Genomic DNA, 22,070 nt, shown 5'->3' on the forward strand with positions numbered 1-22,070 from the left:
ATTTGTTCATATATATGTGGTTCTATTTCTAGGCCCCCGATTCTGTTCCATTGCTCTTTATGTCTGTTTTTCTGCCAATACCATGCTGTTTTGATTATTGTAGCTCTAGTATATAATTTGGAGTCAGTTAGTGTGATACCTTCAGCTTCATTCTTTTTTCTCGGGTTGCTTTGGCTGTTTGGGGGTTTTTCTGTTTTGTTTTGTTTTGTTTTTGTTCTGGATTTTTTTTTTAATTTTTATTTTGTTAATAGGGTGACATCAATAAATCAGGGTACATATATTCAAAGAAAACATGTCCAGGTTATCTTGTCATTCAATTATGTTGCATTCCCATCACCCAAAGTCAGATTGTCCTCTGTCACCTTCTATCTAGTTTTCTTTGTGCCCCTCCTCCTCCTCCTTTCCCTCTCCCTCTCCCCCAACCCCCCGTAACCACCACACTTTGGGGTTTTTTATGATTCCACACAAACCCGGTGATTTTTTTTCTATGTCTTTAAAAAATGACAATGGGATTTTTGTTGGAGATTCCATTAAATTTGTACATTGCTTTGGGTAATATGGCCATTTTAATTATGATGATTCTTCCAATCCATGAAAATGAAATATTTTTTCATTTCATTGTGTCTTTTTCAATTTCTTTACATAACGCTTTGTAGTTTTTAGTATATAGGTTTTTCACATCCTTTTAAAAGTTTATTCCGGCCCTGGCTGGTTGGCTCAGTGGTAGAGCATCGGCCTGGCGTGCAGAAGTCCCGGGTTCGATTCCTGCCAGGGCACACAGGAGAAGCGCCCATCTGCTTCTCCACCCCTCCCCCTCTCCTTCCTCTCTGTCTCTCTCTTCCCCTCTCTCAGCGGAGGCTCCACTGGAGCAAGGTTTGCCCGGGCACTGAGGATGGCTCTGTGACCTCTGCCTCAGGCGCTAGAATGGTTCTGATTACAGCAGAGCAACGCCCCAAGATGGGCAGAGCATCGCCCCCTGGAGGGTGTGCCGGGTGGACCCCTGTCGGGCACATGCGGGAGTCTGTCTGACTGCCTCCCTGTTTCCAGTTTCCGAAAAATACAAAAAAAAAGTTTATTTCTAGGTATTTTATTGTTTTTTGTTGTTTCTGGAATTGTGAAAGGAATTTTTCTAGTTCATTTTCTGAAGTTTTATCATCGGCATATAGGAAAACAATATACTTTAGCACAGGGGTCCCCAAACTATGGCCTGCGGGCCACATGTGGCCCCCTGAGACCATTTATCTGGCCCCCACTGCACTTCCGGAAGGGGCACCTCTTTCATTAGTGGTCAGTGAGAGGAGCATAGTTCCCATTGAAATACTGGTCAGTTTGTTGTTTTAAATTTACTTGTTCTTTATTTTAAATATTGTATTTGTTCCCGTTTTGTTTTTTTACTTTAAAATAAGAAATGTGCAGTGTGCATAGGGATTTGTTCATAGTTTTTTTTTTATAGTCTGGCCCTCCAACGGTCTGAGGGACAGTGAAATGGCCCTCTGTGTAAAAAATTTGGGGACTCCTGCTTTAGCACATTGATTTTATATTCTACAACTTTATTGTATTTGTTTACTCTTTCTAATAGTTTTTCAGTGGAGGCTTTGAAGTTTTCTATATACAGGATCATGTCATCTGCAAAAAGTGATACCTTTATTTCTTCTTTCCTGATATGAATGCCTTTTATTTCTTTCTCTTGCCTGATTGCTCTTGCTAAAACTTCCAGAAATGTTATGTGGAATAAGAGTGGAGAGAGTGGGCTGGCCTGTCATGTTTCTGATTTTAGAGGAAAAGCCTTCATTTTTTTTCTCTACTTATTATGATATGTCATATATGGCCTTTATGATGTTGATGTACTTTCCTTTTATACACATTTTATTGAATGTTTTAAACATAAATGGATGTTGTATTTTATCGAATGCCTTTTCTGCATCTATCGATAGGATCATATGATTTTTATTCTTTGTTTTATTGAGTGGTATACAGTATTACCTTGACTGTTTTACATATGTTGAACCATCATTGTGCTCCTGGAATGAATCCCACTTGATCATGGTGTATTATTTTTTAAATGTATGCTTGTATTTTATTTGCTAGTATTTTGTTTAAGATTTTTGTATCTGTATTTATTAGAGATAATTGGTCAGTAGTTTTCTTTTTCCTGTTGTCTTTGCTTGGATACGATATCAAGGTTATATTGACCTCATAAAATTTGTTAGGGTATATTGTTTTTCCTTCTATTTTTTGGAAGGTGGTGGAAAGGACAGGTACTAAATCTTCTTTAAATGTTTGGTGGAATTAACTAATGTAGCCATTTGGTACTGGACTTTTACTTTTGAAGAGATTTTTACTAGTAGTTTCTATTTCTTCCCTAATTATAGGTCTATTTAGGTTTTCAATTTCCTTATGTCTCAGTCTAGGAAGATTCTATAGCTTTAAGAAATTATTCATTTCTTCTAGAATTTTGAATTTGGTGGCATATAATCATTTGTAGTATTGTACTATGATCTTTTGTATAGCTATGATGCCTGTGGTAATTTCTCCTCTTTAATTTTGGATTTTGGATTTTGTTTATATGAATCCTTTCTCTTTTTTCTTAGTGAACCTAGCCAGGTGTTTCTCAATTTTATTGATCTTTTCAAAGAACCAGCTCTTTTTGTACAAATTCTTTCTATAGATTATTTTTCTCTATTTCATCTATTTCTGCTCTATTTCTTACTGTTTACTTTTTTCTGCTGACTTTGGTTTGCCTTTGTTTTTCTCTTTCTGTTTCTTTCAGATGTAATGTTAGGTTGTTTACCTGGGATCTCTCCTGTTTCTTTTTTTTTTTTTTAATTTTTTTTTTCTTTCTCCTGTTTCTTGATATAAGCTTGTAATGATATAAACTTCCCTTTTATTACTGCTTTCACAGCATCCATGAAATTTTGATATATTGTGTCATTATTTTTATTGGTCTGTATATATATTTGAGCCCAGCTTTTATTTCTTCATTGACCCTATCATTTTTCTAAAAATATGTTGTTTAATTTCCACATTTTAGTGAGTTTTTTTTACTTCCTTTTTGCAGTTGAATTCTAATTTTAAATTTTTATGGTCAGAAAATGCTTGGTACAATTTCAGTCTTCCTAAATTTGTTGGTGTTAGTTTTGTGGACCAACATATAATCTATCCTTGAGAATGTTCCATGAACACTGGGGAAGATTGTATAATCTGCTATTCTGGGATGAAATGGCCTGTAAATGTCTTTTTTATCTATTTGTATAGTGTGCCATCTAAGGCCGATATTTCTTTAATAATTTTCTATTTGGATGATCTATCTAAAGGCATTAATTGGTGTGTTGAGATCTCCAAATATGATTGTATTTTTTTCCGCTTTTATTTTTTGATCAGTTAGTTAATGTCTTATATTTTGATGCTCCATTGTTTGGTGCATACGTGTTAAGAAGTGTTATGTCTTCTTGATACAATGTTCCCTTTATTATTATGAAATGTCCATCTTTGTCTCTGGTTACTATTGTTATCTTGACGTCAGCATTGTCAGATATGAGTATGGCTACACCTGCTTTTCTTTGGATATTGATTTATTGGAGAATCCTTTTCCACCATTTCACTGTCTACTTTTGTCCTTGCAGCTTAGATATGTCTCTTGAAGGCAGCATGCATTTGGCTTTTGCTTTTTTATTCAATCTGCTACTCTGTGTCTCTTTATTGGTGAGTTCAGTCCATTTAGGGTAATTATAGACATTTGAGGATTTTCTATACTCATTTTATGTTTTGTTTTCTGGTCACTCTGTGTCTCATTTGGTTCTTCTCTTTTGTGTTTCTGTCAGTTGTTCTTGTTTGGTTGTATTCTATACCTCTTTCCTCTGTTTCATTTTTTTAAGTGATGTGTTTCAGTAGTGGCTTTTTCATGGGGAGTTACCATTAGATTGTTAAGAGAAAAAATTTTATATTTACAAGAGTCCTTTTTCTTATGAGTGCTTCTGAATTTCATCCTCCTTTGTTAATTCAGATATTTATCTTCTCCCTTTTTATGTTACTGTTGTCACATATTATCTTTGGGGGGTTTTTGTGTGTGACAGAGACAGAGAGATAGAGAGAGGGACAGATAGGTACAGACAGACAGGAAGGGAGAGAGATGAGAAGCATCAATTTTTCATTGCATCATCTTAGTTGTTCATTAATTGCTTTCTCATATGTGCCTTGACTGGGGAGCTACAGCAGGGTGAGTGACCCTTGCTCAAGCCAACAACCTTGGGCTCAAGCCAGCGACCTTGGGCTTCAAGCCAGCGACCTTTAGGCTCAAGCCACCTACCATGGGGTCATGTCTATGATCCCACACTCAAGCCAGAGACCCTGTGCTCAAGCTGGTAAGCCCTGCTCAAGCTGGATAAACCCACTCTCAAGTTGGTGACTTCAGGGTTTTGAACCTGAGTCTTCTGCATCTCAGCCCAATGCTCTATCCACTGTACCACTACCTGGTCAGGCTATCCTTGTTTTTATCGTAGCCTTGTTTGAGCTTCAACTTGTAATTTTGATTTGTTTTATTCTTTATATCTGGTTGAATAACAACCTTGAGTATTTCCTGCAGTGATGTCTTTGGGTGATAAAATCCCTCAACTTCTGTATGTCTACAAAAGTTTTTATTTCTCCTTCATATTTGAAGGATAAGTTTGACAAATATTGTATTCTTGGCTGGTAATTCCTTTCTTTCATTACTTTAAATGTTTTGGGTCCACTCTGTTCTGGCATGTAGAATTTGTGTTGAGAAGTTTGATGATAACTTATCGGGCCTTCCTTTATACGTTATGTTATTCTCTTCCCTGGTTGCCTTGAGGATTCTTTCTTTGTCATTGATTTTTGAGAATTTTATTATGATGTGCCTTGGAGAAGGTGTCTTTGAGTTGTGGTAACTCAACATTCTGTTTGCTTTTTGGAATCAAGACTCTCTTTCTATAGACTTGAGAAGTTCCCATCAATTATTTGTTTGAATAGGCTTTCAATTCCCTCCTCCTCTTCTTTTTACCTGCATTATTTCTGTATTGCTCTTTCTGATGGAGCAGCCAATTCTCATAGAGCTCTTTCATTTGTGTGTGTGTGTATGAGTCTCTTTCTTCTGCTTTCTGTAGCACTTCTAGTTGCTGATTCTTTCCTCTATCTTGCCTGTTCTATTAGCTAAACTTGCTACCTCAGATTTCAAATCATGTATTGTTTTTCATCTCTGTTTGGTTCTTTTTTAAAGGTTCAGTCACCATGGTGAGGTACTCATTTTATTCATTTTTTTTTTTTAGCTCATTAAACTGCCTATCATTGTTTTCTTGCATCTCATTGTTAAAGTCTCAGGACTTTAACTTGGAAATCTCTATCATTTAAATTCCAGATTTCCATCTGACTGGGCTTTCTTTCTGGAGATTTTTTATTTTCTTTCTGAACTAAGAGCTCTAACAAAAAACAACTAATTAAAATGAAAAATAAATGTGAAAAATACAATAAAATATACAAAAAATGACAAGTAAAAAAGAAACACTATAAAAGAAAAGAAAGAATAAAGAAAAATAAAAAACTAATAAACAACTACACAAAAAAATAAAAATTAAGTAAAATGAATTTCAAAGAAGTAAATTTTAGTTTTGAGATTTTTTTCTGTTTTCTTCCTACAGGTGGCACTGTGTTACAAATTTTAGCTCTATGAAATTCTTGGACTGACCTCCACTGAGATATTGCTGTTGTAAATGTGGTCAGTGCTAGAGTTGCATTGGTGGGTATGGCATGCTGTGAGGGTTTTAGGGCTTTAGGGCTTTATGACTTTACGGGTTTACGGCTTTAGCTGTGGGGATCTTAGGCCTCTGGGCACTCCTCTCCAAGCCTCAGCAGACCAGGGGACCAGGCACAGAGCACCTCTCTTTCAGGGGAGAGAGTGACTCTGGAAAGTTAGCTTTGCGGTCTGTTTCTGCCACTCTCCATACCCCACAAGCTGAAGTAGGCAGGATCTGGGAGGCTAGGGAGGTCATGCTTTTGTTTCTCCATCTCTGTACCTAGTGTAAGCTGCTGGCCTACCAAGGGAACACTGGCCATGACACCTTGTTCTGCTGTTGCTTTTGGTTTATTATCTGCCCCTCTGTCCCTCAATCGGACTGCTCCTCCCCCAAAAAAAGACCCAGTCACTTTGGGCTTCTCCACTCTTCATAGCACTGACAGAGAAAAAACAGACAGTCTGGGCTTCTCCCTTCTCCAGAGCCCTGGCAGACAAAACCCAGACAGTCACAGCTTCCTTCCTCTTTGTAGCCCCAGCAGAAAAAAAAAACAACCAAACAAAAAAAAACCCCACCATTCTCTCTGGGTTTCTCCCCTCTCTGGAGCCTAACAGCAGAAAAAAAAAAAAAAAAAAAAAAAAAAAAAAAAAAATATATATATATATATATATATATATATATATATATATATATATATATATATATATAGAGAGAGAGAGAGAGAGAGAGAGAGAGAGAGAGAGAGAGAGAGTCACTCTGGGGTTTCCCCTTATCCAGAGCCTATAGTGAGTGAATCTTATCTTTTGCCTCCCTTCTCAACTCCTCCCACGTTGAGTCCATTCAGTGTGCAGATCTTTCAGGAATGCCTACAAACTCAGTTGAGGTTGCTTCACTCTGTATAGCTGTTAAATTTGTTGTAATTTTAAGGGGAGAAGTCAGTGGTATCTCTCATGCCACCATTAGTCTGATGTCATCCCCCATCTAAGTTTGTGTAATTGTTTTCTATGATGTTCACACAATCAAAAATTTGACTAATGACACATTACTCAGAACATATCACCACTGCTGAGCAATGCATATCTGTATAACTCTTTACTCTGTAACTTGGATGGGCTATTTTAATGATGTCCATTTCCCTGCAGTGTGGCTCTTGGATCCTTTGAGCTCACTTGACTATCTCTTTCCCTGATCTTGCTATGAAGCTGTCAGTCTCAACCAATATTATGCTCTAGGCTCCACTATTTACTAGCTGATTGCTCTATTTTTTATTTTTATTTTTTACAAAAATGCTGTTTTCTTATATATTTGTCAGCTTTGCTTGTTTCACTGGGGATTAGGTGCTCCTAACAATGGAAGTGAAAGCCTCACAATTGATTTTTGTTCAGTGACCTTGTATCCTGTAACCTTGCTGAACTCATTTGTTACTTCTAGGATTTTCTATGGTTTGGGGGAATTTTTATGTATTTAATCATGACATCTGCATATAAGGAATATTTTATTTATTCTTTTCTTTTTCAAATTATATGCCTCTTATTTCCTCTTACTGTTTCATTGTACTAGTTAGAATTTCCAGTATTATGACAAATGAGTGTAGAGTAGACATCTTGACATCATATCTGATTTTAGGGAGAAAGCATTCAGTCTTTCACTTTTAAGGGTAATGATGATAGGTTTTTGTTATAAAGTTTCCTTATCAAGTTTAAGTAATTCACTTCTATTCCTAACTTGCCAATAAATGTTATCATTAATGGGTGTTTAATTTATGATTTTTTTTTTTTAGTGAGAGAGACAGACGGGCAGACAGACAGGGACAGACAGAAAGATAGAGATGAGAAACATCAACTTGTTGCAGCACTTTAGTTATTCATTGATTGCTTTCTTATATGTGCCTTACACCAGGGGCTCCAGCTGAGCCAGTGACTTCTTGCTCAAGCCAGCAACCTTGGGCTTCAAGCCAGTGGCCTTTGGGCTCAAACCAGTGACCATGGTGTCATGTCTGTGATCCCACACTTAAGTCAGAGACCCTGTGCTCGAGCTGGTGAGCCCATGTTCAAGCCAGCAACCTCAGGGTTTTTTAATCTAGGTTCTCAGCATCCCAGGTCAACATTGTATCAACTATGCCACTACTTGGTCTGGTTGAAATATTTCTTCTTCATGAAATGATATTATTTTTCTTCTTTTGTTTGTCAATATCATGGATTATGTTGATTGATTTTTTTCTGAACATTCTTCCAATCTTGCACCTCTGGACTGAATCCCCCTATGATTCTTTTTATGTGATGTTGAATTCTATTTGCCAACATTTTCTTGAGTATTTTTGCATTTAAGTTCATAAGAAATAATGGACTATAGGGGTGTGGTTTTTTTTTGGGGGGGGGTATTCTATTGGTCTTTGTTTTGATATCTCTGGTAACTCTGATTACGAGAAGCCAGGGTAACTATGACCTCATAAAATTAGTTGGGAATGCTCCCTCCTTTTCTAGTTTTCTTGAAGATATTGTGTTAAATTTGCATTAAATCTTCTTTAAATGTTTGGCAGACTTCTCAAACAAATAATTCTGGCCCTAGAAATTTCTAATTCTAGAGGTTTTATTTTTAATCCACTGACTATAATGGGTATAGGACTATTCAGATTGTCTATTTTATCTATTTGTAGAAATATATTAACACCACCACAATAATTTGGGCATAATTCTTTGAGGCTATGAAAATATCCACTTACTCAAAGTTTCATCCACAATTATAGCATTCATTAATAGATTGTGCCCACGGCAATTACTTTGTGTTCTAATGGTGATTTTGTTTACCTTCATTCCTTCTACATTTATTATTTTGAATCCCTCTGTAAAGATTTGTTTCTTCTCCTCAATTTTTTTATTTATTAAGTTATTTTTATATGAACTTATAAATATTTAGTTTATTCTTTAGGTTTTAACTCTATACTATACTACTTATTTATTTTCTTGCTCAATTTATTCCTTCATTAGCCATTAGGAGCCCTTTTAGATTAACTCCTGTGTCCTTTTGATATGCTCTCATTCTCCCACTTTATCCTTACTTTATCACACTACAAGATACCCTAACCATTTCTCTGGAAATTAATGGTTCTTTTTATTTTTATTTTTATTTATTTATTTATTTATTTTTTCATTTTTCTGAAGCTGGAAACAGGGAGAGACAGTCAGACAGACTCCCGCATGCGCCCGACCGGGATCCACCCGGCACGCCCACCATGGGGCGATGCTCTGCCCACCAGGGGGCGATGCTCTGCCCATCCTGGGCGTCACCATGTTGCTACCAGAGCCACTCTAGCGCCTGAGGCAGAAGCCACAGAACCATCCCCAGCGCCCGGGCCATCTTTGCTCCAATGGAGCCTTGGCTGTGGGAGGGGAAAAGAGAGACAGAGAGGAAAGCACTGCGGAGGGGTGGAGAAGCAAATGGGCGCTTCTTCTGTGTGCCCTGGCCGGGAATCGAACCCGGGTCCTCCTCACGCTAGGCCGATGCTCTACCGCTGAGCCAACCGGCCAGGGCTTAATGGTTCTTTTTATTGAAGAATGGCATTTAGAAACCAAGATCTGGGTGCCAGGTGTGCTTTTACTATTGAGTGTCATTGCTTCTAGTCTTCTTAGAAAACAGCGTTAGAAAGTCTATGTAGGCATACTAACACATGCACACACATCTATATTTCTGTATCTATTTGTAAATGCATTAAAATAAACAAGGGTTAATACTGGTATTTCTGACCCTAATTCAACATTACAAGGTTTATTTCTAAACTTTCTCCCTTTTTTAATTTGTCTTCTTTCTCAGTCAGATATCAGGCTCTCATTATCTATCTACTATCTATCTATGTATCTTTATTGATATGCTCAACACCAATATAGAGTTAGTTTAGAATTGTTTACCCATACCCCTGTTAGAAACAAATTTACCTACTAGCAGATAATATTCATATTCAGTTATTTTTTTTGTCATTACCTTTTCAGTATCCAGTCAAAAAACTATTTTCCATGGTGACTTATTTCAGGTTTTCTTTTTTAAAAATGTTTTATTAATTTATTTTATTGCATTAACATGGATTCAAGTGTCTCACTCAATATAACTTCTCATTCCCACCTCCTTTTTCCCTATTATCACCCCTTTAACTCCCTCTCCTTAACTCCCTCCCCCTTCCCTATGGGATTTGCTGTCCTGTTGTCTGTATCTTTGTGTTATGTATATATAATTTCACTAATCAATGCACCTTCTCTGATCCCATCCCTTCTTCCCCTTCTCTGTGACAGCTGTCTCTCTGCTCTGCTCTCTGTGACCCCACCTCTGCCTCTATTCAATTCCTCAGTTCACTTTGTTCATTAAACTCCACATATAAGTGAGATCATATGATATTTGTCTTTCTCTGCCTGGCTTACTTCACTTAGCATAATAATCTCTAGGTCCATCAATGCCATCAAAAAAGGTAAGATTTTCTTTTTTCACAGCCATGTAGTATTCCATTATGTATATGTACCACAGCTTTTTAATCCACTCGTCCACTGACAGACACTTGGGCTGTTTCCAGATCTTGGCTATTGTAAAAAATGCTGCAATAAACATGGGAATGAAATATCCTCTTTTGAATCATTGATTTGGTATTCTTAAGATATATTCCTAAAAGTGAAATAGGTGGGTCAAAAGGCAGTTTCAATTTGAATTTTTTGAGGAAACTCCATGCTGTTCTTCACAGTGGCTGCACAAGTCTCCATTCCCACCAGCAGTGCAGGAGGGTTCTCTTTTCTTCACACCATCACCAGCACTTATTGTGTGTTGTTTTGTTAATGAGCGCCATTTTGAGAGGTGTGAGGTTGTATCTCATTGTACTTTTAATTTCCATTTCTCTAATGATTAATGACATAGAACATTTTTTCCATATGCCTATTGACCATCTTTATGTACTCTTTGGAGAAATGTCTATTCAGGTCCTTTGCCCATTTTTTACTTGGATTGCTTACCTTCCTCGTGTTGAGTTTTAGAAGTACTTTATAAATTTTGGTTATTAACCCTTTATTAGATGTATTGGTGATTATATTCTCCCATTGTGTGGGTTGTCTTTTTATTTTGTTAACGGGGTCTTTTGCTGTGCAAGAGCTTTTAAGTTTGATATAGTCCTATTTCTTTTGTTCTTTATTTCACATGCCGGTGGAGATAAATTGCCAAAGTATTGACACGAGAGATATTGGAGAGTTTACTACCTATGTTTTCCTCCAAGATGTTTATGGCTTCACGATTTACATTTAAGTCTTTTATTCATTTTGAGTTTATTTTTGTGAATGGTGCAAGTTGGTGGTCTTGTTTCACTTTTTTGCAGGTACCTGTCCAATTTTCCCAACACCATTTATTAAAGAGATTGTCTTGACTCCATTGAATGCTCTTACCTCCTTTTCAAATATCAATTGATCATAAAGGCATTGGTTTATTTCTGGGTTCTCTGTTCTGTTCCATTGATCTGTATGCCTGTTCTTATGCCAGTACCAAGCTGTTTTGAGTACAATGACCTTGTAGTATAACTTAAAATCAGAAAATATGATACCAACCACTTTATTCTACTTTTTCAAGATTGCTGAGACTATTCGTGTTCTTTTTTTGGGGTTCCATATAATTTTTTTAAATATTTGTTCTATATCTTTGAAGTATGTATGCCATTGATATTTTAATAGAAATTGCATTGAATCTATAGATTGCTTTGGGTAATATAGACATTTTAATGATGTTTATTCTTCCTAACCATGAACATGATATATGCTTCCACTTGTTTGTATCTTCCTTGATTTCTTTTTTCTCTCTTTTTCTTTTTTGTATTTTTCTGAAGCCAGAAATGGGGAGAGACAGTCAGACTCCCGCATGCACCCGACCGGGATCGACCTGGCACGCCCACCAGGGGCGACGCTCTGCCCACCAGGGGGCAATGCTCCACCCCTCTGGGGTGTCGCTCCGTTGCAACCAGAGCCACTATAGCGCCTGGGGCAGAGGCCAAGGAGCCATCCCCAGTGCCAGGGCCATCCTTGCTCCAATGGAGCCTCGGCTGCAGGAGGGGAAGAAAGAGACAGAGAGGAAGGAGAGGGGGAAGGGTGGAGAAGCAGATGGGCACTTCTCCTGTGTGCCCTGGCCGGGAATCAAACCCAGGACCTCCGCATGCCAGGCCGATGCTCTACGACTGAGCCAACCAGCCAGGGCCCCTTGATTTCTTTTTTCAATGTCATAATTTTCCGAATACAAGTCTTTTACCTCCTTGGTTTATTTTACACCTATGTACTTTATTTTTTTGTTGTATTGTTGTGATATTGAAGGGTATTGTTTCCTTAATTTCTCTTTCAGACAGTTTATTGTTGGTTTATAAAAATGTCACTGATTTCTGAAGATTAAAGTTATATCCTGCCACTTTGCAGAATTCATTTATCAGGTCTAGAAGTTTTTTGACTGAGACTTTAGGGTTTTCTATGTACAATATCATGTCATCAACAAATAGTGATAGTTTTACTTATTTTCTAATTTCAATGCTCTCTATTTCTTTTTCTTGTGTGATTTCTGTGTGTAGGACTTCCAGAACTATGTTGATTAAAAGTGGTGAAGCCTGACCAGGTGGTGGCACAGTGGATAGAGTGTCAGATTGGGATGTGGAGGATCCAGGTTCGAGACCCCAAGGTCGCCAGCTTGAGCACGGGCTCATCTGGTTTGAGCAAGGTTTATCAGCTTGAGCCCAAGGTCGCTGGCTTGAACAAGGGGTCACTTGGCCTGCTCTAGCCTCCCAGTCAAGGCACATATGAGAAATCAATCAATGAACAACTAAGGAACCGCAACAAAGAATTGATATTTCTCATCTCTTTCCCTTCCTGTCTGTCTGTCCCTATCTGTCCCTCTCTGTGACTGTCCCTGTCTCTGCCAAAAAAAAAAAAAAAAAAAAAGCAATAATGAAAAGGGGCATCCCTACCTTGTTCCTGATCTCAAGAACATTGCTTTTAATTTTTGTTCATCGAGTATGATGTTGGCTTTTGGTTTGTCATAGATGGCCTTTATTATGTTGAGTAAGTTCCCTGTATTCCCACTTTGCTGAGAGTTTTCATCATAAATGGGTGCTGGATTTTATCAAATGCTTTTTCTGCATCTATTGATATTATCATGTGGTTCTTGTCCTTCCTTTTGTTTATGTGATGAATCACACTGATTGATTTGTGAATATTGGACCAGCCTTGCCTTCCCAGAATAAATCCCATTGACCATGATGTATGACTTTATTAATGCATTGCTGGATCCGGTTTCCTAATATTTTTTTGAAAATTTTAGCATCTGTGTTCATCAGGAATATTGGTCTATCGTTGTTGTTGTTGTTGTTTTTCTTTATAGTGTCTTTACCTAATTTTGGAACAAGGATAATGCTTGCTTCATAATTGAAGCTTAGAAGTCTTCCCTCCTCTTGAATTTTTTGAAATAGCTTGAGAAGGATAGGAGTTAGTTCTTCTTTGAATATTTGGTAAAATTTGCCTGTGAAGCCATCAGGCCCAGGACACTTGATATTTGGGAGTTTTTTTTATGGCTGTTTCAATTTCATTTGTTAAAAATCTGTCTGTTTAGGTTTTCTGATTCTTCCAGATTGATTCTTGGAAGATTGTATGTTTCTAGGAATTTATTCATTTCACCTAGGTTGTCCATGATTTTGGCATATAGATCTTCATAGTATTTTCTTACAATCCTTTGTATTTCTGTGGTGTCAGTTATTACTTCTCCAGTTTCATTTCTAAATTTATTTATTTAAGTCCTTTCTTTTTTCTTGTTGAGTCTGGTTAAAGGTTCATCAATCTTGTTTACCTTTTTAAAGAACCAGCTGTTGGTTTTATTGATCTTCTGTATTTTTTTTAGACTCTATTTCATTTATTTCCCCTCTGATCTTTATTATTTCCTTCCTTCTACTTCCTCTGGGATCTATTTGTTGTTCTTTTTCTAGTTCTTTTAGATGCAGGATTAAGTTGTTTATTTGAGCTTTTTCTTGCTTCTTAAGTTATGCCTGTAATGCTATGAACTTCCCTCTCAGTACTGCTTTTGCTGTGTCCCATAAATTTTGAGTTGTATGTTCATTTTCATTTGTTTCAAGGAACTTTTTTATTTTTTCTTGATCTCATTAACCCATTTATTATTTAATAACATGCTATTTAGCTTCCAAGTGTTTGAATATTTTTTAGTTTTTCTATTGTGCTTGATTTCTACTTTCATGCCATTGTGATCAGAGAAGATGCTTGATACGATTTCAATCTTCTTAAATTTTCTGAGACTTGTTTTGTGTCTTAACATTTGGTCTATCCTAGAGAATGTACCATGAGCACTTGAAAAGAATGTATATTCTGCTGCTTTGAGGTGAAATGTTCTGAAAATACCTATTAAATCCAGTTGATCTAGTGTACCATCTAAGGCTGCTGTATCTTTCTTAATATTCTGTCTGGAGGATCTATCCATTGATGTTAGTGGGATATTAAAATCCCCTACTATTATAGTATTGCTGTTGATCTCGCCCTTTGTTTCCATCAAAATCTGCTTATATATTTAGGTGCTCCTATATTAGGCACATACATATTTACAATGGTTTTATCCTCCTGTTGGATTGCTCCTTTTATCATTATGTAGTGACTTTCTTTATCCCTTACTATAGCCTTTGTTTTAAAGTCTATTTTGTCAGTTATAAGTATTGCTACCTTAGCTTTTTTTTTTTTTTTTATCATTTCCATTTGTGAAAAATACTGTTTTCCACCCCTTCACTTTCAGTCTATGTGTATCTTTTGTTCTGAGGTGGGCATCTTGTAGACAACATATGTACAGGTCCTGTTTTCTTATCCATGCAGCTACTCTGTCTTCTGATTGGATCATTTAATCCATTTACATTTATTTATTGCCATTTTATTCTTTAAATCTACAATTCGCTTTTTTTAAAGATTTTATTTATTCATTTTAGAGAGGGAAGAGAGAGAGAGAGAGAGAGAGAGAGAGAAGGGGGAGGAGCAGGAAGCACCAACTCCCATATGTGCCTTGACCAGGCAAGCCCAGGGTTTTGAACCGGCAACCTCAGTGTTTCCAGGTTGACACTTTATCCACTGCACCACCACAGTTCAGGCTACAATTCTCTTTTTCTATATTTTTTTCCCTTTGCTCTTTTTACAGCAGGCTCCTTAACATTTCTTGCAGTACTGGTTTGAGTGTAACAAATTCCTTGAGTTTTTTTTGTTTTTCTATTTCTTTGTTTGTTTTGTCTGCAAAGCTATTTATTTCTCCTTCTATTTTAAACAATAGCTTTGCCAGATAAAAACGTCTTGGTTGTATGTTCTTATTTTGCGTCATTATAAATATTTCTTGCCAATCTGTTCTGGTCTCAAGTGTTTCTGTTGAGAAGTTGAATGCCATCCTTATGGGGGCTCCTCTATAGGTAATTAACTGTTTTTATTTTGTGGCTTTTAGTATTCTTTTTTTTTTCTCTTAACTTTGGTACTTTAATTATGTTGTGTTGTGGTGTAGGCCTCCTTCTGTTTTGTTTGTGTTTTTTTCTAATGGGACTCTCTGAGCTTCTTGAACTTGTGTGACTTTTTCCTTCATCAATTTAGGGAAATTATCAGCTATGATTTCTTAAATTTAGTTCTCTATCCCTTGTTCATTCCCTTCTCTTTCAAGAACTCTTATGATGCAGATGTTGTTTCTCTTCTTATTGTCACAGAGGTCTCCTAGAATTTCTTCAATCTTTTTGTGCCTCTTCTTGGTTTGTTGCTCTGCTTCTGTGCTTCTGTTTATCTTGTCCTCTAAATTGCTGATTTGATCCTCTGCTTTTTCCAGCCTGCTGTTGATCCCTTCTAGTGCAATCTTCATTTCTGATATTGTATTTGTCATTTCTGACTGGTTCTTTTTTATGATTTCAATGTTCTTTTTTAATGCTTACTATCTCTTTGTTTAAGTTCTTATTGTGATCATCCATTCTTGCTCTAAGATCCTTGAGCATCCTAAAAATAATTATTTTAAACTGCATCTGGTAGTTTGGTTACTTCCATCTCATTCAGTTCTTTTTCTGGAGATTTCTCTTATTGATTCATTTGTGTTGCATTTCTTTGTCTGCCCATTTTGTCTGTGCATTAGGTAGTGCTGTTTGACTTTGGAATTTTTGTGGTATCTTTATGAAGATTATGGGCTCAGTGGTACTGACCTTCAGGCCACCTGTTTTCCTTGTTCTAGGAATGCTTCTGGAGGGGACTATCTTCCCTCTTGTATGTGACTATTAAATGCAGTTGGTCCTTTTGTGGGTATCATTATCCTTCAGGCTGGCTGGCTCTAAGATTCAACTTTGATCATGTGTATTACACACTGTGAAATGTCTGTCCTGTTGAGCATATTTATTCTCCACAGTGCCTTGTGCCTGCTGGAATTCACCTTTGGGCGTGCTGCTTGTGTAGGTAGTTGAGTATAGGATTGGTGTTGTCTGCCATTCTCTACCAATTGTGTTGGCTCTAGATCTTCTTGGGTTAGCATCAGCTTTTTTTTGTAACCTGCTATGGACTACTTGTCTGCAGCTACTGCACTTTTAATTGCTTGTGTCAGTGTATTCTGTGCCTGGGTAATGTGAGAGAGGCAAACCTTCATATAAGGATCAGCTTCCTCCTGCTTAGAGATGACAGCAGCTCCTTAAATGCTCCAGGCTCTGTAAAATTTGTCTTCGCTTTTCAGCTGCTCCTCCTCCTCTTGTAGCTGCCTGGTCTTTCCACAGAGTCTTCTGTAGTAAGACTGTAGTGTGGGCTCAGACTGGCCTCACCCAAGCAACCCTTCTACAGGTTGCACGCTGGGTGGTTTAGGGCAGCTGATGTTGTGAATAGAGAATTAGTGGGACCCCCTACTCCAGTGGTCTCTTGGTCTGAAGCTCAGTGCAGGGAATGTGGCCCTAACTCCAGAGCCTAATCCCTCAGCCACTGCTGGATAATCAAATTTTATTTCTCCCCAACAAGGTGAGCTGCAGGTCAAGACTGGTGTGGCCAACAGTTCCATCTGCAGAAGTTCTTTTAGCTGGTGAGATCCTGGTCTCAGAGAGGAAGACTGAGAGAGTCCTCTCCTGGGGCTGACTGTGCACCCTCCAAAATTTGACTAAGCCCTTCAATCAGATCCAACAATAGACTCACAAGGACCCAAACATTAAATTTCCATACTTCAAGTCTCTCTCCCTTCCCCCTGTGGAATATAACCCTGCAGGGCAGAATATCTAGCACCAAGGCCAGCTGACTGTGAAGCTCCACACTATCCAATGCACATGAGCTGCTGTGCTGGTGCTGATCACAGAGAGTGGAACTCACCTCTCCTGGACCAGGTGTAAGGAGCCTTTCCTTAGGATACCATTGTAGCAAGAATTGTTAGGTTCTGAACCAATGCTTTTCACTGCTGGCCTCTGGATGTGCCAGCCCTGGGCCTCTCTTGAAGGAACCTAGTGCAGACCAGTGGAAGACACTGCCCGTGACAGGCTCTCAGCAACCTTTTTGCAGCTACAAAGAGTCCAGAATTTGTGGCTGCCTCTGCTGGGTCCAGGTGTACATGGAAATACCAAGCTGTACTCCTAGGCTGACTTTTACCCACACTGGGCCTGGGGGAAGGTCAGCTTAAAAATCAAGGTTCCCTGATTCCCACCACCTGCAGCCTCTGTCTTCTGGCTGCTTGTTGGGCTCACCCTCTGAAAAACCTCTGCTAGAGTCTGGAGACTGTGGCAATTTAGGTATTAGGACGGGTGGTGAGTGTGGCTTCACCCCTCAGCTCCAGGTGTCAATCCAGATTTTTTTCACAGACCTCATTAGAGTTGGGCTTCAAGAGTCTGGTGGGTGTGGCCTCTGAGACCCAGAGGTGTGGTCTTTCTACTCTCTGAGTCTCCCATGAGGTGGAAGCACTAGTCTTAGAGTTGAGAGTGAGTGTGTCGGGAATTCTTCAGTCTCAACACCAGAAAACCTAGTCACTGACACACTTCCTGCTTCCTGGCCTCTCAGAATGACCTGTTGCCATGACTGGGGTAGGAGAGACTCCCGAGGGTGGAGCAGTTGCTTTTCCTCTGGCTAATGCCACACAGAGGGGATGCTCCACCTTAGAAAGATGGCAACTGCAGTATTGGAGAATGACTCAGCATAGGGGTTCTGGTGGCTGTCCTCCACAATGTCTCTCCCTGGGCCTACTACTTTGCACTTTCCTCACACAACTCCAGTCTTCTCAGCTCTCCCTTCTATGGAGCCTTGGATAAGTGACTGTAAATGAGATTTTCTGCATGGGCCCTTTAAGACAGAGCCTGTGGCTCTAAGAGCTCAGTCTCTTTATTGCAGATCGAAACCCTGCACTTTTCACTGTCAAATGCTGTGTGGGCACCTCTTCTAAGCTGTGGGGCTCTAGGCTGGGCCTCCGGGCCTGGAGCTGAGCACCCATACCTCTCAGGATAACACTCCTCACAGTGAGAGTCCCTCCAGAACCTCACCCACCACTCACTCCTGGGAGTGGGGCAGCCCTTTCCATGTCTCTGCCCTTCCTACTGGTCTCAGTTTGGCTTCTTCTATGATCCTTGGTTATAGACTCCTCTTCCGTTAGTCCAAAGTTGTTTTTTCATGATGATCATTCTTAAATTAAGTTGTAATCTAATTTGGTCCTGGGAAATGGCAGTTGGAACATCCACCTACTCTGACATCACCTTGAAATCTCTTATTTCAAGTTTTCTATCTCCACTCCATTCATTGAAGTTATGCTATATATTTATAATACAGATAGATTTGTTTGTCACAAATTGCATTCACAATTACCCAGATTTCTGAAAAATTTTTACACTAAAATTCAGTTCTGTGGGTTTTGAAAAATACATAGAATCATATATCTATTTCCACAGTAATATACAGAACAATTCCACCACTCTAAAACTTGTCTCATACAGCCCATTATAGCCAACTCTTGTGACCTTCACCAACCCCTAAAAACTGCCACTCTGTTCTCAGTTCCTATAATTTTGTATTTTTCAGGATATTACTCAAATGAAATTATATCATATCTTAGGTCTTTAATATAGCTTCTTTCTCTTAGCATAATGCATTTGATATGATCCTAGTTGTTTATGAATCAATAGTCCCCTTTAATTGCTGGATAGTGTTCTATTTTGTAAATGTACAACAGTTTGTCCATTCACAAATTGAGAAGCATCTTGATTATTACTAGTATTTAGCAAGTTTTTTTTTTCTTAATTGAGAAGCAGGGAGGCAAAGAGACATACCCCCCCACATTCACTGGACTTGGATTCACCCTGCAAGCCCACTGCAATGGTGTCACTGCTCCATTGCAACCAGAGCCATTTTAACACCTGAGGCGAGGCCGTGGTGCCATTCTCAGCATCCGGGCCAACTTGCTCCAGTGGAGCCCTTGACTGTGGGAGAGGAAGAGAGAGATAGAGAGAAAGGAAGGGGGTGGAGAAGCAGATAGTCGCTTTTCCTGTGTGCCCTGACTGGGAATCAAACCCTGTATATCTACACACCAGGCTGATGCTCTACCACTGTGCCAACTGGCCAGGGCCAGCTATTTTTAATAAGACTCTATAAACATTGTCATATACATTTTTGTGTGAACTTAATTTTTAATTCACTTTCATATATACCTTTCATTCTTAGTGGAAGTGCTGGGTCATAAAACTGTTAAATTTTAAAAGTAACTGCCAAACTGTATTCCAAAATGCTTGAGCCATTTTATATGTTGGACAAAGGAATTATTTATGTCCCAGGAGGGACAGAGTGGGATAATGCAAGATTTTTATCATGTACTCAGAATGGCGTGAAATTTAAAACCTGTGAATTGTTTATTTATAGAATTTTCCATTAAATACGTTTGGACCACAATTGACTGCAGGTAACTGAACTACAATTAGCAACACCACAGATAAAGGAGGGCTAATATACTGTAGCTTTATAGTAAATCTTAAAATCAGGTAGGGAGTTTCCTCCAAAATGTTCTTATGTTGTCAATTATTTTAGCCAGTCTAGTTCCTTTACCCTTCCATATTAATTTTAGAATCATGTTATCTTTATCTTTTAAAAATCTTGATGAGGTTTTTAATTGGTATTGTGTTAAATATATAGATAAATTTGGAGGGAATGAGCATATTTATTATGTTGAATTTTCATATCCATAAACACAGTATGTCTTTCTATTTATTTAGTTTTCTGATTTCTTTCAGCAGCATTTTGTCGTTTTCAGCATATATATCCTATATAAGCATTTCAGTATTATACCTAAGTGTTTTATCTTATTAGAGCTATTATAAATATTTACTTTTTATTTTGTTTTGGAATATGATTGCCTTTTGGGCATTGACATTGTATCCTATAAATTTGATAAACTCACGTATTGATTCTAGGAGAATTTTGGTAGATTTCCTGGGATTTTGTACATAGACAATCACGTTGTCTGTGAACAGGAACAGTTTTATTTGTTCCCTTACAATCCATATGGCTTTTATTTATTTTATTTTTTTGCCTTATAATATTGACTAAGAGTTCTAATACTATGTTGAATAGGAATGGTGAGAGTGGACATCCTTTACTTTGTTCCTGATATTAGAAAAGCATACAGTCTATTCACAAAAATATATGTTAGCTTTAGGAGTTTTCTTTTTGTAAATATATATTATCTGGTTGAAGAAGTTCCCTTACCTTCTTAGTTTACTGAGAGTTTTCATCAGGAGTGGATGTTGTATTTCATCATTGTACAATGTTATACAATGTTATTTTTTTTTCTTTCTAACAACCAATATATTTTAAATGAATAAAAAATGCAGAACAAACTATTATATTTATTCAGATGATTACAATTTCTGTTGTATTTCCTTCATTCTCCATATTTTTTTTATTGATTGGTTTTTAGAGAGACAAAGAGGAAGGGAGGGGGGATAGAGAGAGAGAAAAAAGTGTTTATTTTTTGTCCCATTTTGTTGGGCATTCATTGCTCACTTCCCATATGTGCCCTGATGGGGGATTGAACCTGCAACTTTGGTATTTTGGGATAATGCTCCAAACAACTGAGCTAACAGCTAGCACCCATTTGCCCATATTCTTAGATTCTGGTATCATTTATTTTCTATATGAAGAAATTTTTTAGCATTTCTCTTAGGGAAGGTCAAACAGCTACAAATTCTTAGTTTTTTTTCATTGAGAAAGTTTTTCACAATTTAAATAATGGATGTTTTAGCTAGATATATAATTCTAGATTGACAGCTGTTTTTTTTTTTAATAGTTTAAAATTTTTGTGCTACTTTACTGTGCCTTCTATGGTTTATGCTAACAAATATGTAGATGTTTGTATCATTATTGTTCCCTTATAGTTAATGTGTCATTTTTCTCCAATTACCTTCAAGATTACTTTTTCCTTAGTTTTTAGCAATTTGATTAATTTGAAAGAATTTCATGGTTTTATCCTATTTAGAATTTACTTGGCTTCTTGAATTTCTAAGTATATATTTTTCATCAACTTTGGAAGCATTCAGTCATAATTTCTTTTTAGCCTCTTCTTTTTCTCCTCTCCATTGAGAACACCAATAACATGAATATTCATCTTTAAAAAAAAAAAAACAAAAACAAAAAAAACAGGCCCCTGAATCTCTGTTCTTTTTTTCAACCTTTTATTTTTCTGTTGGTTATATTAAATGATTTCTGTTGATAGATCTTTGAGTTTTACTTCTTTTTTTTTCTTTCATTTCTATTCTGTTATTGAATTCATTCAGTGAAGGGTTGTTGTTGTTTGTTGTTGTTGTACTTTTCAGTTTTAACATATTCCCCCTGCCTTTTTTTCTGGATTCCTTCAATATTTTATTTTTGCCTGATTTTCTGAAGTTTGAATTTGATGTGCCTGGATGTGATGTGATTCTTTAAAAATTTTTATTTACCCTGTTTGGTGTTCTCTGAGATACTTGGTTCTCTGTTTTTGTATCAATCACTAATTTCAGAAGATTTTGGCAATAATTTCTCCAAATATTTCTTCTTCCTCATTCTCCTTTTGATATTCTAATTACACATGTTTAGTAGTGTCTCAAAGTTCTTGGATATCTCATTTTGTTTTCCTTTTTTTGCTCTTTTTTTCTCTCTGCATTTCAGTTTGTATAATTTCTATTGATCTATCTTCAAGTTTACTGATTCCTCAGCTGTGTCAAGTCCACTGATGAGCACATTAAAGGTATTCTTCACATCTGTTACTGTTACTATTTTTCCTCTTGCATTTACATTTAATTCTTTCTTATGCTTTCTATTTCCCTGCTAAAATAACCTTTCTGATACTGCA

The 22,070-nt window shown here is 37.4% G+C and overlaps 1 protein-coding gene across 5 annotated transcripts in view; it reads left to right on the plus strand.

The window, feature by feature from the left end:
- The window catches only part of PFKFB1 (6-phosphofructo-2-kinase/fructose-2,6-biphosphatase 1), a 92,066-nt gene that overhangs the window by 17,000 nt on the left and 52,996 nt on the right, over positions 1–22,070 (plus strand). For 2 of the 5 annotated variants that reach the window (XM_066357480.1, XM_066357482.1), the window contains exon 2: positions 21,887–21,965. The exons of the other annotated variants lie outside the window; for them this stretch is intronic. The gene's annotated coding sequence lies outside the window, so the exon portion shown is untranslated. The remainder of the gene's footprint in view (positions 1–21,886; positions 21,966–22,070) is intronic. 5 annotated transcript variants of the gene reach the window in all.

Source organism: Saccopteryx leptura, chromosome X (assembly GCF_036850995.1).
Source record: "Saccopteryx leptura isolate mSacLep1 chromosome X, mSacLep1_pri_phased_curated, whole genome shotgun sequence".
Classification (NCBI taxonomy): Eukaryota; Metazoa; Chordata; class Mammalia; order Chiroptera; family Emballonuridae; genus Saccopteryx; species Saccopteryx leptura.